The 11,544-nt window shown below is 46.2% G+C and overlaps 1 long non-coding RNA gene across 1 annotated transcript; it reads left to right on the top strand.

Annotated features, from left to right (window-relative positions):
• Window positions 1-10,152: 10,152 nt before the first annotated feature.
• On the top strand, window positions 10,153-11,274 carry LOC141784557 (uncharacterized). Its single transcript, XR_012597443.1, has 3 exons — window positions 10,153-10,277; window positions 11,027-11,071; window positions 11,171-11,274. It is a non-coding gene; the product is annotated as an uncharacterized LOC141784557 (long non-coding RNA).
• Window positions 11,275-11,544: the final 270 nt, after the last annotated feature.

The following is an 11,544-nucleotide window of genomic DNA, read 5'->3' as shown; positions in this document are numbered from 1 at the left end:
AGAATTGGATCATTTTCACAGAGTGTGTTCCTCATAAGGTCTGCTATCATCCTAAAGTGGAATGATTGATTGCTTATTTGTTTTCCACCTTATAATGCTATTCTGAATAGTTTTTGGCTCCACTTCTAGACTTAAAGGGGCTATTATTTTGAAATGATACATCAGAATTAGATCATTTTCACAGATTGTGTTCCTCACAAGGTCTGCTATCACCCTAAAGTGGAATGATTGATTGATTATTTGTTTTGACCATTTGATGCTCTTCTGAATAGCTGTTAGCTCAATTTCTAGACTTAAAGGGGCTCTTATTTTGAAATGATACATCAGAATTGGATCATTTTCACAGAGTGTGTTCCTCACAAGGTCTGCTATCATCTTGAAGTGGAATGATTGACTGATTATTTGTTTTGACCTTTTATGCTATACTGCATAGCTAAGCTGTTAGCTCAATTTCTAGACTTAAAGGGGCTTTTATTTTGAAATGATACATCAGAATCTGATAATTTTCACAGATTGTGTTCCTCATAAGGTCTGCTATCACCCTAAAGTGGAATGATTGATTGATTATTTGTTTTGACCTTTTGAATGCTTACGAATAGCTGTTAGCTCAGTTTCTAGATTGGAAAGGGCTGTTATTTTGAAATGATACATCAGAATTGGATCATTTTCACAGAGTGTGTTCCTAACAAGGTCTGCTATCACCCTAAAGTGGAATGATTGATTGATTATTTGTTTTGACCTTTGTAATGCTATTCTGAATAGCTGTTAGCTCAGTTTCTAGATTAAAAAGGGCTCTTATTTTGAAATGATACATCAGAATTCGATTATTTTCTCTGGGTGTCTTCCTCATAAGGTCTGCTATCACCCTAATGTGGAATGATTGATTGATTATTTGTTTTCACCTTATTCTGCTATTCTGAATAGTTGTTAGCTCAATTTCTAGACTTGAAAGGGCTCTTATTTTGAAATGATACATCAGAATTGGCCATTCTTCACAGAGTGTCTTTCTCATAAGGTCTGCTATCACCCTGAAGTGGAATTATTGATTGATTATTTGTTCTGACCTTTTTATGCTTTTCTGAAATAAAACACGATTTAAGCTTTTTCTTTGTTTTTAAAGGGCTTTTACTTTGAAACGATACATCAAATTTGACTCATGTCCACTCGTTTTTATCCAGAGAAAGTTAACAGTCATCTTGAAGTGAAGTGTTAACTGATTAGTGGTTGATTTTTCAAATTCTTGTTGAAAATAAGGGCAGATTTGCACAGTTCCAGGTTTTTTTGAAAAGCTTTTATTTTCAAATGATACATTGTCATTAATCATTCAATATTACGTGGCTCACCGACAAGTTGATTGCTCATCTCGGGCGTGGGTTTTATTTTGAAGATCCTCCAGACCTACCATTTTACCGTAATGCCCAGGATATAAGCGCACTAAAGAACCAAGTGAGGGCTGGCTTGACCATCTTTTTCGAAGTGAGGGCTGGCTTGACCGCAGTTGTTTGTGCGTCTGGGTACGTGCGCTGTAATAACTCTGATCAAACAGAAACAGTAACAGAGATTTGTCTGTTCCTTTAACCAGTTAAACACACACGTAACCATAAAGAAAACCTGCTCTTGTTACAGTTCTGAGCAGAACTAGCAGGGACTCGCTGGACCCAAAAGCGAGGCGGAGGCAAGGAAGCGGTTTAGAGAGTTTTTATTGCACAGAGAATGTAATGGAGTATGAGAGTCCGGTAACTAACAGCTCTCTCCTGAGAGCGCTGAACACTGAGAGTTGTGGCTGTGGAAGGTGGCTAGGGCTGTAGCAGGGACTCGAGGGAGGCACTAGAACAAAGCAGCAAAAAGACAGAATCAGTAAACGAGCTTCACAAGAAAAGGTACTCAAAAACGCGAGATCAGGTATACTCATCACAGAGGAGGCCAAACTACCACGAAGCAAGACGGAATCCACTGGCGCCGGTCCACACCTGAAGAGCGTCTTAAGTAGCCGGCGCCTGATTGCAGATCTGCTGCAGCCGTGCAGGCTGCAGCCGCAGGAGAGAGGAACAGGGAGGGGAGGGGGAAGGAGAGGAGCGCTCCCAGAGCGCAGCAGATTCACCACAGTACCCCCCCCTCAACGGACGCCTCCTGGCGTCCTTCCAGGCTTCCCAGGGTTGGCACGGTAAAAGTCATCAATGAGAGAATTGTCCAAGATCAACTTACGGGAAATCCAGGATCTCTCCTCCGGACCATAGCCCTCCCAGTCCACCAGGAATTGGAATCCCCTCCCCCGGGGACGGACGTCCAGAATCCGGGAGACAGAGAAGGCCGGATGGTCATCGATGATCCGGGGGGGGGGGGGGGGGGGGGGACGGCTGGAGGACTAAGGTCACTGGAGGAGACAGGCTTGATTAGTGACACATGGAATGTGGGGTGAATCTGAAGGGAGGCAGGCAATTTCAACTTGACACATGAGGGGTTGATGACCTTTACCACTGGGAAGGGTCCGATGAACCGTGGCGAGAGCTTACGTGCATCCGAGAGGAGGGGGAGGTCCCGGGTAGAGAGCCACACCTCTTGGCCTGGCTGATACACAGGAGCGGGGGAGCGATGGGCATCAGCCAGACGCTTATTTCGGTCAGCTGTTCTGAGGAGCGCCGCCCGCGCCTCCCGCCAGATGGTCCTGATGCGGCGATGATGCTCCCTCACCGACGGCATGGCCACAGTCTGTTCCTGCTCGGGAAACACAGGGGGCTGGAAACCGTTACAGACCATGAAGGGGGACATACCTGTGGCCGAGCTGGTGAAGGAGTTGTGGGAGTACTCAATCCATGGCAGGCAGGTGCTCCAAGAGGCAGGATGCTGGGCCGCCACACACCGGAGCGCAGACTCGAGACTCTGGTTGGCCCGCTCTGTCTGGCCGTTTGTTTGAGGGTGGTACCCCGAGGAGAGGCTGGCTGCTGCGCCCACCGAGGAGCAAAAATCCTTCCAAACCTGCGAGATGAACTGAGGTCCTCTGTCAGAAACAATGTCAACTGGGATACCGTGGAGCTTGAATACGTGGAGGACCAGAAGGTTGGCAGTCTCTAAGGCAGTAGGGAGCTTGGGCAGGGGAATGTAATGAACCATCTTGGAAAATCTGTCAATAATAGTGAGTATAACTGTGTTACCTTCGGAGGGGGGCAGACCAGTGATGAAATCCAGGGCGATATGGGACCAGGGTCGACTAGGCACAGGGAGGGGGCGCAGCAAACCAGCAGGCGGGTGGTGAGAAGCCTTGCCTCTGGCACAGACAGAGCACGCAAGGACAAACTCCCGTGTGTCCTTGCTCATGTTGGGCCACCAGAAACGCTGCTGAAGAAATTCGAGAGTGCGGGTCACTCCGGGGTGGCAGGCCAGCCTTGAGGAGTGTCCCCACTGGAGGACTTTGGCACGGGCGGACTCGGGAACAAACTGCCGATCCTTGGGTCCTGTCCCTGGATCCGGTTGGGCCTTGAGGGCCTTTTTAACCTCGTGTTCGATCTCCCACTGAGCAGCTCCCACGAAACAGGAAGAAGGAAGGATAAAATCCGGGTCCTCTGAATCCGAAGAGGGGGAATGAAGGCGAGAGAGTGCGTCAGGTTTGGTATTTTTGGAGCCAGGCCGGTAGGAGAGGGTAAACTCAAACCTGCTCAAAAAAAGGGACCACCGAGCTTGTCTGGGGTTTAGTCTTTTGGCAGAGCGAAGGTAAGCAAGGTTTTTGTGGTCAGTCCATATAATGAAAGGGACAGCAGTCCCCTCCAGCCAGTGCCTCCACTCCTGCAGAGCCCATACCACAGCCAGCAACTCTCTGTTACCCACGTCGTAGTTGCGCTCCGCTGGAGAGAGGCGTCGGGAGAAGAAGGCACAGGGATGAATCCTTTGGGTAGATGGATCCCGTTGGGAGAGCACAGCTCCTGCTCCAGTGTCCGAAGCATCCACCTCCACAATGAACTGGAGAGACGGGTCAGGATGGCAGAGGATGGGTGCACTGGTGAACAGCTCCTTCAGCTGGTCGAAGGCTGCCTCAGCCTCTGGGGTCCACAGGAAGGGAGAGGAGGTAGAGGTTAGACGGGTGAGCGGGCTAGCCACCAGGCTAAAATTGCGAATGAACCTCCGGTAGAAGTTAGCGAATCCCAGAAAGCGCTGTAACTCCTTGCGAGTGGAGGGAGGTGGCCAATCGGCAACCGCTTGTATGTTGGCTGGGTCCGCTTGAAGTCTCCCCTGGGCGATGATATAGCCCAGGAAGTGCACAGAAGAAACATGAAACTCACACTTCTCTGGTTTGATGAAGAGCTTGTTCTCAAGGAGACGCTGGAGGACAGAACGGACATGCTGCTTGTGTTCCTGGAGATTACGAGAGAAGATGAGTATGTCATCCAGATAGACGAAGACAAAGCGGTTCAGCATGTCACGAAGAACGTCATTCATCAGGGTTTGGAAAACAGCGGGGGCGTTGGTGAGGCCAAATGGCATTACTTGATATTCGTAATGTCCCAGAGGCGTATTAAACGCCGTCTTCCATTCATCTCCCTCCCGGATGCGAATCAGATGATAGGCGTTGCGGAGATCCAGTTTTGAGAAGACCCGCGCCTCACACAGAGGCTCGAACGAGGGGTCGATGAGGGGTTGAGGAGTCTTATCCTTAATGGTTATCTCGTTGAGCCCCCGGAAGTCAATACAGGGTCGCAGGGATGAATCCTTCTTCTTGACAAAGAAGAATCCTGCTCCGAGAGGGGAAGAGGAGGGTCAGATAAATCCAGAGGCCAACGAGTCCTTGATATACGCCTCCATGGCGTGTTTCTCGGGACGAGAGAGGTTGTACAGTCTACTGGAGGGTAGAGGTGAACCAGGGAGAAGGTTGATGGCGCAGTCATACCGGCGGTGAGGTGGCAGAGACTGGGCATGATCCTTACTGAAAACTGGAGCGAGATCGTGGTACTCGGGAGGAACAGCAGACAGGTCCGGAGGTGGAGAGGAAGACGGAGGAGCTCTGGTAGTAGGGACGGCAGATTGCAAGCAGTTAGCATGACAGGAAGCGCTCCAGCCTGTTATGGATAAGGTTGACCAGTCTATAGAGGGGTTATGCAGTTTCAGCCAGGGGTAACCAAGGATCAGAGGAGTAGTGGGGGAGTGGATAATGAAGGGCTGAAAAGTCTCTCTATGGTTCCCAGAGATGATGAGGGTGAAAGGCTCGGATTGATGTGTTACCATAGCGAGGAGGCGGCCGTCTAGGGCGGTGACCCTCTTGGGCTCTGAAAGGGGAACTTGTGACAGCCTGAGCTGTTGAGCCAGCCCTTCATGGATGAAACTGTCATCCGCACCAGAGTCAATAAGAGCCTGAAGGGAAGAGGACTCCTGTCCCCACAGGATCAGAGCAGGTACCAACATGCGAGGAATGGAACTGGCAGGGGTAGAGATCTGGCTCACCGTGATCCCCTCTCTCAGCGGTGAGCCTCCCCTTTTACCGATGAAGGACAGGAGGCGATGTAATGGCCGGCCTCGCCACAGTAGATACACAAGTTGTTGCTCATGCGCCTCCTGCGCTCCTGTGGATGGAGGTGTGCTCTGCCCAGCTGCATGGGTTCTTCCAGGGGTTGGGGATTAGGTGACTTGACCATGGGGGCAGAGGACGGGATCTCTGGGGCTGTAGGCTCAACTAGCAGGGCTGGTCTGCGGGATCTAGTACCCCGCTCACTAACTCTTTCTCTCAATCTATTATCAATCCTAATGGCGAGTGAAATTAAATCCTCCAGGGAGACTGGTTCATCCCTGGTAGCCAACTCATCCTTTAACTGATCAGAGAGACCCTTAGCAAAAACCCCCATCAGGGCTGACTCGTCCCACCCACACTCACTGGCTAGAATACGGAATTCTATGGAGTAGTCAGCAACAGAATGAGAACCCTGAGTTAAAGCTAGAAGTCTCCTGGTGGCCTCCCTCCCTCTAACGGGGTGATCAAATACTCTCTTTAACTCGGATGAAAAACTTGAAAAAGAAGAAAGCACAGAAGAATTACTGTGCCAAAGGGCAGTGGCCCATTTAGCGGCCCGGCCGCGAAGTAAATTAATTACATATGCTACCTTAGCTTTATCACTGGGATAGCTGGAGGGCTGCAAATCAAAAACTAGAGAGCAGTTTAACAAAAACTGAGCACAAGCTCCTAAATCACCTGAAAAAGGCTCGGGAGAGGGAACAAAAGGCTCTCTAACAGAGCCAGAGGGTTGGGGGTCAGGCTGCACAGGACTGCTGTCAGCAGAGGGCACTCTAACCTCACTGGAAGGAGCCTGTGGGGTGAGCTGGTTGATCTGAAGATGCAGGCCTTGTAGAGTCTCCAAAATCCCCTGTAGCATCTTATCATGCCTTCCAAGCAGCATGCCTTGGTGGGTGAGGGCTTCCTTAAACTCCTCTGGAGAGGTTGGATCCATACTTCAGGCCAGTGGATTCTGTTACAGTTCTGAGCAGAACTAGCAGGGACTCGCTGGACCCAAAAGCGAGGCGGAGGCAAGGAAGCGGTTTAGAGAGTTTTTATTGCACAGAGAATGTAATGGAGTATGAGAGTCCGGTAACTAACAGCTCTCTCCTGAGAGCGCTGAACACTGAGAGTTGTGGCTGTGGAAGGTGGCTAGGGCTGTAGCAGGGACTCGAGGGAGGCACTAGAACAAAGCAGCAAAAAGACAGAATCAGTAAACGAGCTTCACAAGAAAAGGTACTCAAAAACGCGAGATCAGGTATACTCATCACAGAGGAGGCCAAACTACCACGAAGCAAGACGGAATCCACTGGCGCCGGTCCACACCTGAAGAGCGTCTTAAGTAGCCGGCGCCTGATTGCAGATCTGCTGCAGCCGTGCAGGCTGCAGCCGCAGGAGAGAGGAACAGGGAGGGGAGGGGGAAGGAGAGGAGCGCTCCCAGAGCGCAGCAGATTCACCACAGCTCTCTGTATATTCTGTGTGCTGTTTAGAAGCTCACGGATCACTTTTCCGGTAAAATGCGTAATTGTGAGATTATTTATGAATTATTTATCCTTTATCTTGAGCCAATCTGATCGTGAACTCTGAAGCTTCAGAGTTCACGATCAGATAAAGTGGGTTATATTACTATCAATATGACCCACCTTATTGTGTCTCAGGAAGATATTATTGATCAGTCAGTTTTCTGTATTAATCCTCTGATTATATTGATTTGATGATGGTTGTGTTCAGTGTTTTGTGCTCTAAACTCACAGCGAACCCTTTAATACCAGATTTATGATCAGTTTCTAAATGATCCTCCGTGCCCGTCCTCAGCTCGTCTTTTCTCTCATTAAACTCCGTTGTGTTTGTGAAGTTTCATGTGAAGTCTGAGCTGCTGCAGCGTCCAATCAGAGAGTGATATTCCATATGGGGGCGTGTCGGTCAGTGAAAAGACTTCCGCAAAGCCGGCTCTCGTGTCTCCTCGATCATAGCTCCTCCGATCAGTCTCCTCTCTCCTCTCTCCTCTCTCCTCTGAGCGCAATTATCGCTTTGGGACAGTCTTCAAAATGGCGACTGGGAAAGTACTTCCGGTGTCGTGGAGGAGATAGGACGGAGGAAGCACGAAGTTAACGCATTGAGAAGCACCCTATGTTGGTGCCGCTGCCGCCGCGCATATCATATCAGGCAGACAGGTAGCGTTCTTTAAAAACGAAAAGGCACAAACCCTCAGGTGCGCAGGGCAGAAAACGGAGAAAAGAGAAGGAGGAAAGGAAAGCCCAATTAAGAGGCAAGCTATGTCAACAAAGCGCTGTTTTGCATTTCTGTGTTATTTTAGGCTGACAGGCGCTAACGCTAGTGTTAGCTAAGTAATAAAGTAATAATAAAAGTAGTAAAGCTAAAGGTAAAGCTAGCTAGATAATGCAATGTTATGATGGGCTATTGATAGATTCATACAGATTGAGATGAATGCTCATTCCTCACGTTTGGGCTTAGTAGTTTTATTACTAAAAACTAGGTTACTACTTTACACCTGCATTGCAGAGGTACAAACCCAAACCCTTGTCATCATGCTTGCCTTGAGTCTCAAAATTAGTAGCAGGCTGCCCCATTATATCAGTGATAATGTGACTACAATTATCAATTACAAAAATGATTTAAATTGTTTGTACTGTGCAGCTATACATGCTTTTGCTAGGCTAATAACTGTACCTGTGTTCGTACAGACACACTCAGCAAATTCTTGAAGCCCCCAACTCCTGGAGGAGAAGGGACTTCTACACCACTCTCTGAAGCATGTAAGTAACTCCAGCCAATTATTTGTGGTCTCGTGTAATTGATAAGTTGGTGTAGTTTACAGTTACACCTTGCTATTACATGTAGGATTTAGTCAAATTTAATAAATTGTATTTGTTTTGTTTATGTGCAGTAACATTACTGTACACAAAAGACAATGCAGTGGTGTAAGAGCATGAATGTGCTTTGTTTACAGCTGCACCTTCAGCTCCAACATCCCCAACATCCAGCACCTCCTCCACTGACACACACTGTGCAGCTCCTCTAGCCCAAACATCTGGTGATCTCCCATCTACACCACTCTCTGAAACATGTTGTTCAACCAAATGTTTGTTTTATTATTTTAACATTATACATTTTATTTTATCATCCGTGTTTAAAGGAGTAAAACTGACTTTGATGTGATACAAAGAGTATTGAACAGCACCTTTTCTATGCATACAAAAATGTTTACTGCCACTAGGACTGGCTGACTTTGTTAGTAATTTTGTTAAAACTTCACTATATGACCTCTATAAATGTGAATGAGACATCCAATGCACAATTATCTTGTTTGAAGACTGTTTTAGCATTTTATTTGTATTTTTTTCTCTTACCTCCTTAAAGGAGTAAAACTGACTTTGTTATATGAGCCAGAAAATAAAAAAACATGTTTGTGTTCTTTAATTCGTGGTGATGTCTGAGTAATGTTTGTTGGGGGGGGGCACCCAGGGGGGGCACGCAAATGACAATCTCGCTGGGGCACCAAAATGTGTAGGACCGGCCCTGGGTTCGGCCAGCTTTACCTTGAATAATTAGGGGCGTGTTATGTAACCGGTTGTTTTCAGACGCCGCATTTATCAACAGCTGATCAGGCGTACGCCGTGATTGGTCCTGGTATGCACGTTTCATAAATCACACGTGAACATTGGTAAACTGATTTTTACACCCAGATCTGCGCAAATTCTCACCAAGATTGATAAACGAGGGCCAATAGGATTGTCTTACGTCAGAGGAGCTGGAGGTGGAATAGCCAATCAGACATGTAATACTGAAAAAAGGGAACAGTTTTACGTCGCATCCGTCTCACATTGGAGCTGGCTTCCGATTCGTTGGAGCAGCCGTTATTCGGCTGAGAGTGGAGGTCTGCAGCTGGACCCTCTCATTTATTTTGGATTTCATTTTAAATTTTTATTGTTTGTGTTTAAATCTTTACATGGATCAGCACCTCAGTACCTGACCTTTTAAATATTTACACTCCACCGCGGTCCCTGAGGTCTGCTGATCACCTTCACCTTGTGGTTCCAAAAGCCTGCTTGAATACATAAACATGAAAATAACGACAACATGAAAACCTGTGAACTCTTTCTGTGTCAGGTGGAAGCAGCTCCAATCACACTCAGCCTCCTGATGATCAGTACGACTCTGAGGAAGGTATGATCCTTTATTTGTTAAAGTGATTCATAAATGAAGGTTATTATTCAAATTTTATTGTATTAAATACAGACTGTTTTATGTAATCTTGTTCACAGTTATCAAGTTTTTGATTAATTCCCATGACATTTAGCTCGTTTGACCAAACACTGGAGCTGACTGAAAAACTTAATGTTCAGTCATTTTCTTTGAATTAAAGCCACAAGCTGCTCTTCTGTTCAATCTTCCTCTTGACTCTGGGTACAGCTATGTTCACACACTCTGCCATGCTGAGTTGGAAAAGAAGTCACTGTATGCTTTGTGACTCTTCTCAGTCATTAGTTACTGCAGTTCACAGAACTGTTTTATTCAAACCAGGAACAGGAACATGAAGTGACTGGTCTCCAGTTTACAGTCAGACTTAATGACTGCTTCTTTTACAGGGAAATTACTGTTTTAATGAAAATGTCTTGTCTTCTCTGTAGGTGATTGGCCAGATCATTGTAATCATACCAACATCGTAAATTACTTTCATTTATCGGACAAAGTCAAGTTTTACTGGACCCGCCCAACCAAACATATCAGGAGCCCCACAAATGTAATGCTGTTTATAAACCTCTACAGCATTTTAGACGTGGTAAGTGTTTTTAACCTTCAATTAATTTTTTTTTTGTCTTCTGCCGAAGCCATATTACTGCTTTATGGATTAATGTCTGTGGGAGTAGATCTCAAACTCACTCTGTGTTTAGTTGGACCATGGACCAATGGATGAAGTCCAGTTTCTAGACCTCAAGTTATCCACTAATTTCAACACAGCAGTCATTCTTTCTCATCAGTCAGTTTGTCTTTCCTTTCTTTTGTCTCTAACATAAATTACTTGTGAATTATTTTAGAAAGACTCCCTAACCCTAACTTTCTTCAGTTCCCAAAAGTTTTCAAGGATCTCCATTACAGAGTAAAGTCTGTTTTATTGATACAGTGATTTCCTCTGCAGAGTTATGTCTGTTTTCATGAATGCAGTGATCTCCTCAACAGAGTCATGTCTGTTTTTAATGCAGAGCTGCCTGAGGTCCATCTGGTCATAGTTTTGGTTCTTGTCCCTGTTGTTCAGAGGTTTCTCCAGATTCTCTCATCCTCTCATGATATCATGTTGTGCAGATGATGAAATCCTCTCTGGAGGCTCATTTTTTTCGACTCACTCATGTGACTAACCTGTTGATAATGACTCATAGTTTCTCCTGCTTCTTCTTTGACATGACTCAGCTTTTTCAGAATTTTGTTGTTGCTAATGTTTTTTTTAAAGCTGTTGCTGGCATTTATGATAATTAAATGTAGGTTTATCTGACCTTTGAGGCTTGATCAGGACTTTCTTGTTTCTCCTCGTAGAAAGAAAAGGAACAGGAATTAGTTTCTTACTTTTGGATGATGATGGTGAGTTCACTCTAAAGACTTTTTGTTTGACTTTTTGGTCTTTTTTGTTAAAAGACCATATGACTCAACTAACTGAACTTTACATCTTGTTCTTTTAAGTGGTGGGAAAATAAATTTATCAACTGGAAACCGAGGGATTTCTGTGAGACCTACGAGATCACTGCTCCTACTGAGCTGTTGTGGAAACCAGATTTAACCATTGAAGAGGTGTAAGTTTGTCTTTCTGTCCTCCACAGCAGAAAAAGCTCTGTGCACAAGGCTTTCTGACCAAACTCTTTCAGTTTTCGTTACAAACCTTTGTTTTCCTTTAAAACATTCACTGTGTTGGTATGTATGTATGTATCATCAGACAGTTCCTCATGCTCCTCATTGATCCCAATACCCTGACCCCTCTGAGCCTATTCAGGCCAGAGAGTAGTTCTGACTGTCCCCCTAGAGTTCAGGTGCCTCTGGAACATCACTTTCTGAGGGTG

The sequence above is a fragment of the Halichoeres trimaculatus genome, unplaced genomic scaffold (assembly GCF_033239565.1).
Source record: "Halichoeres trimaculatus isolate MK-OKI-2021-1 unplaced genomic scaffold, fHalTri1.1 fHalTri1_scaffold_22, whole genome shotgun sequence".
Lineage (NCBI taxonomy): Eukaryota > Metazoa > Chordata > Actinopteri > Labriformes > Labridae > Halichoeres > Halichoeres trimaculatus.
The sequence above is the reverse complement of the archived record's forward strand: the minus strand, read 5'-3'. Positions and strand labels throughout refer to the sequence as shown.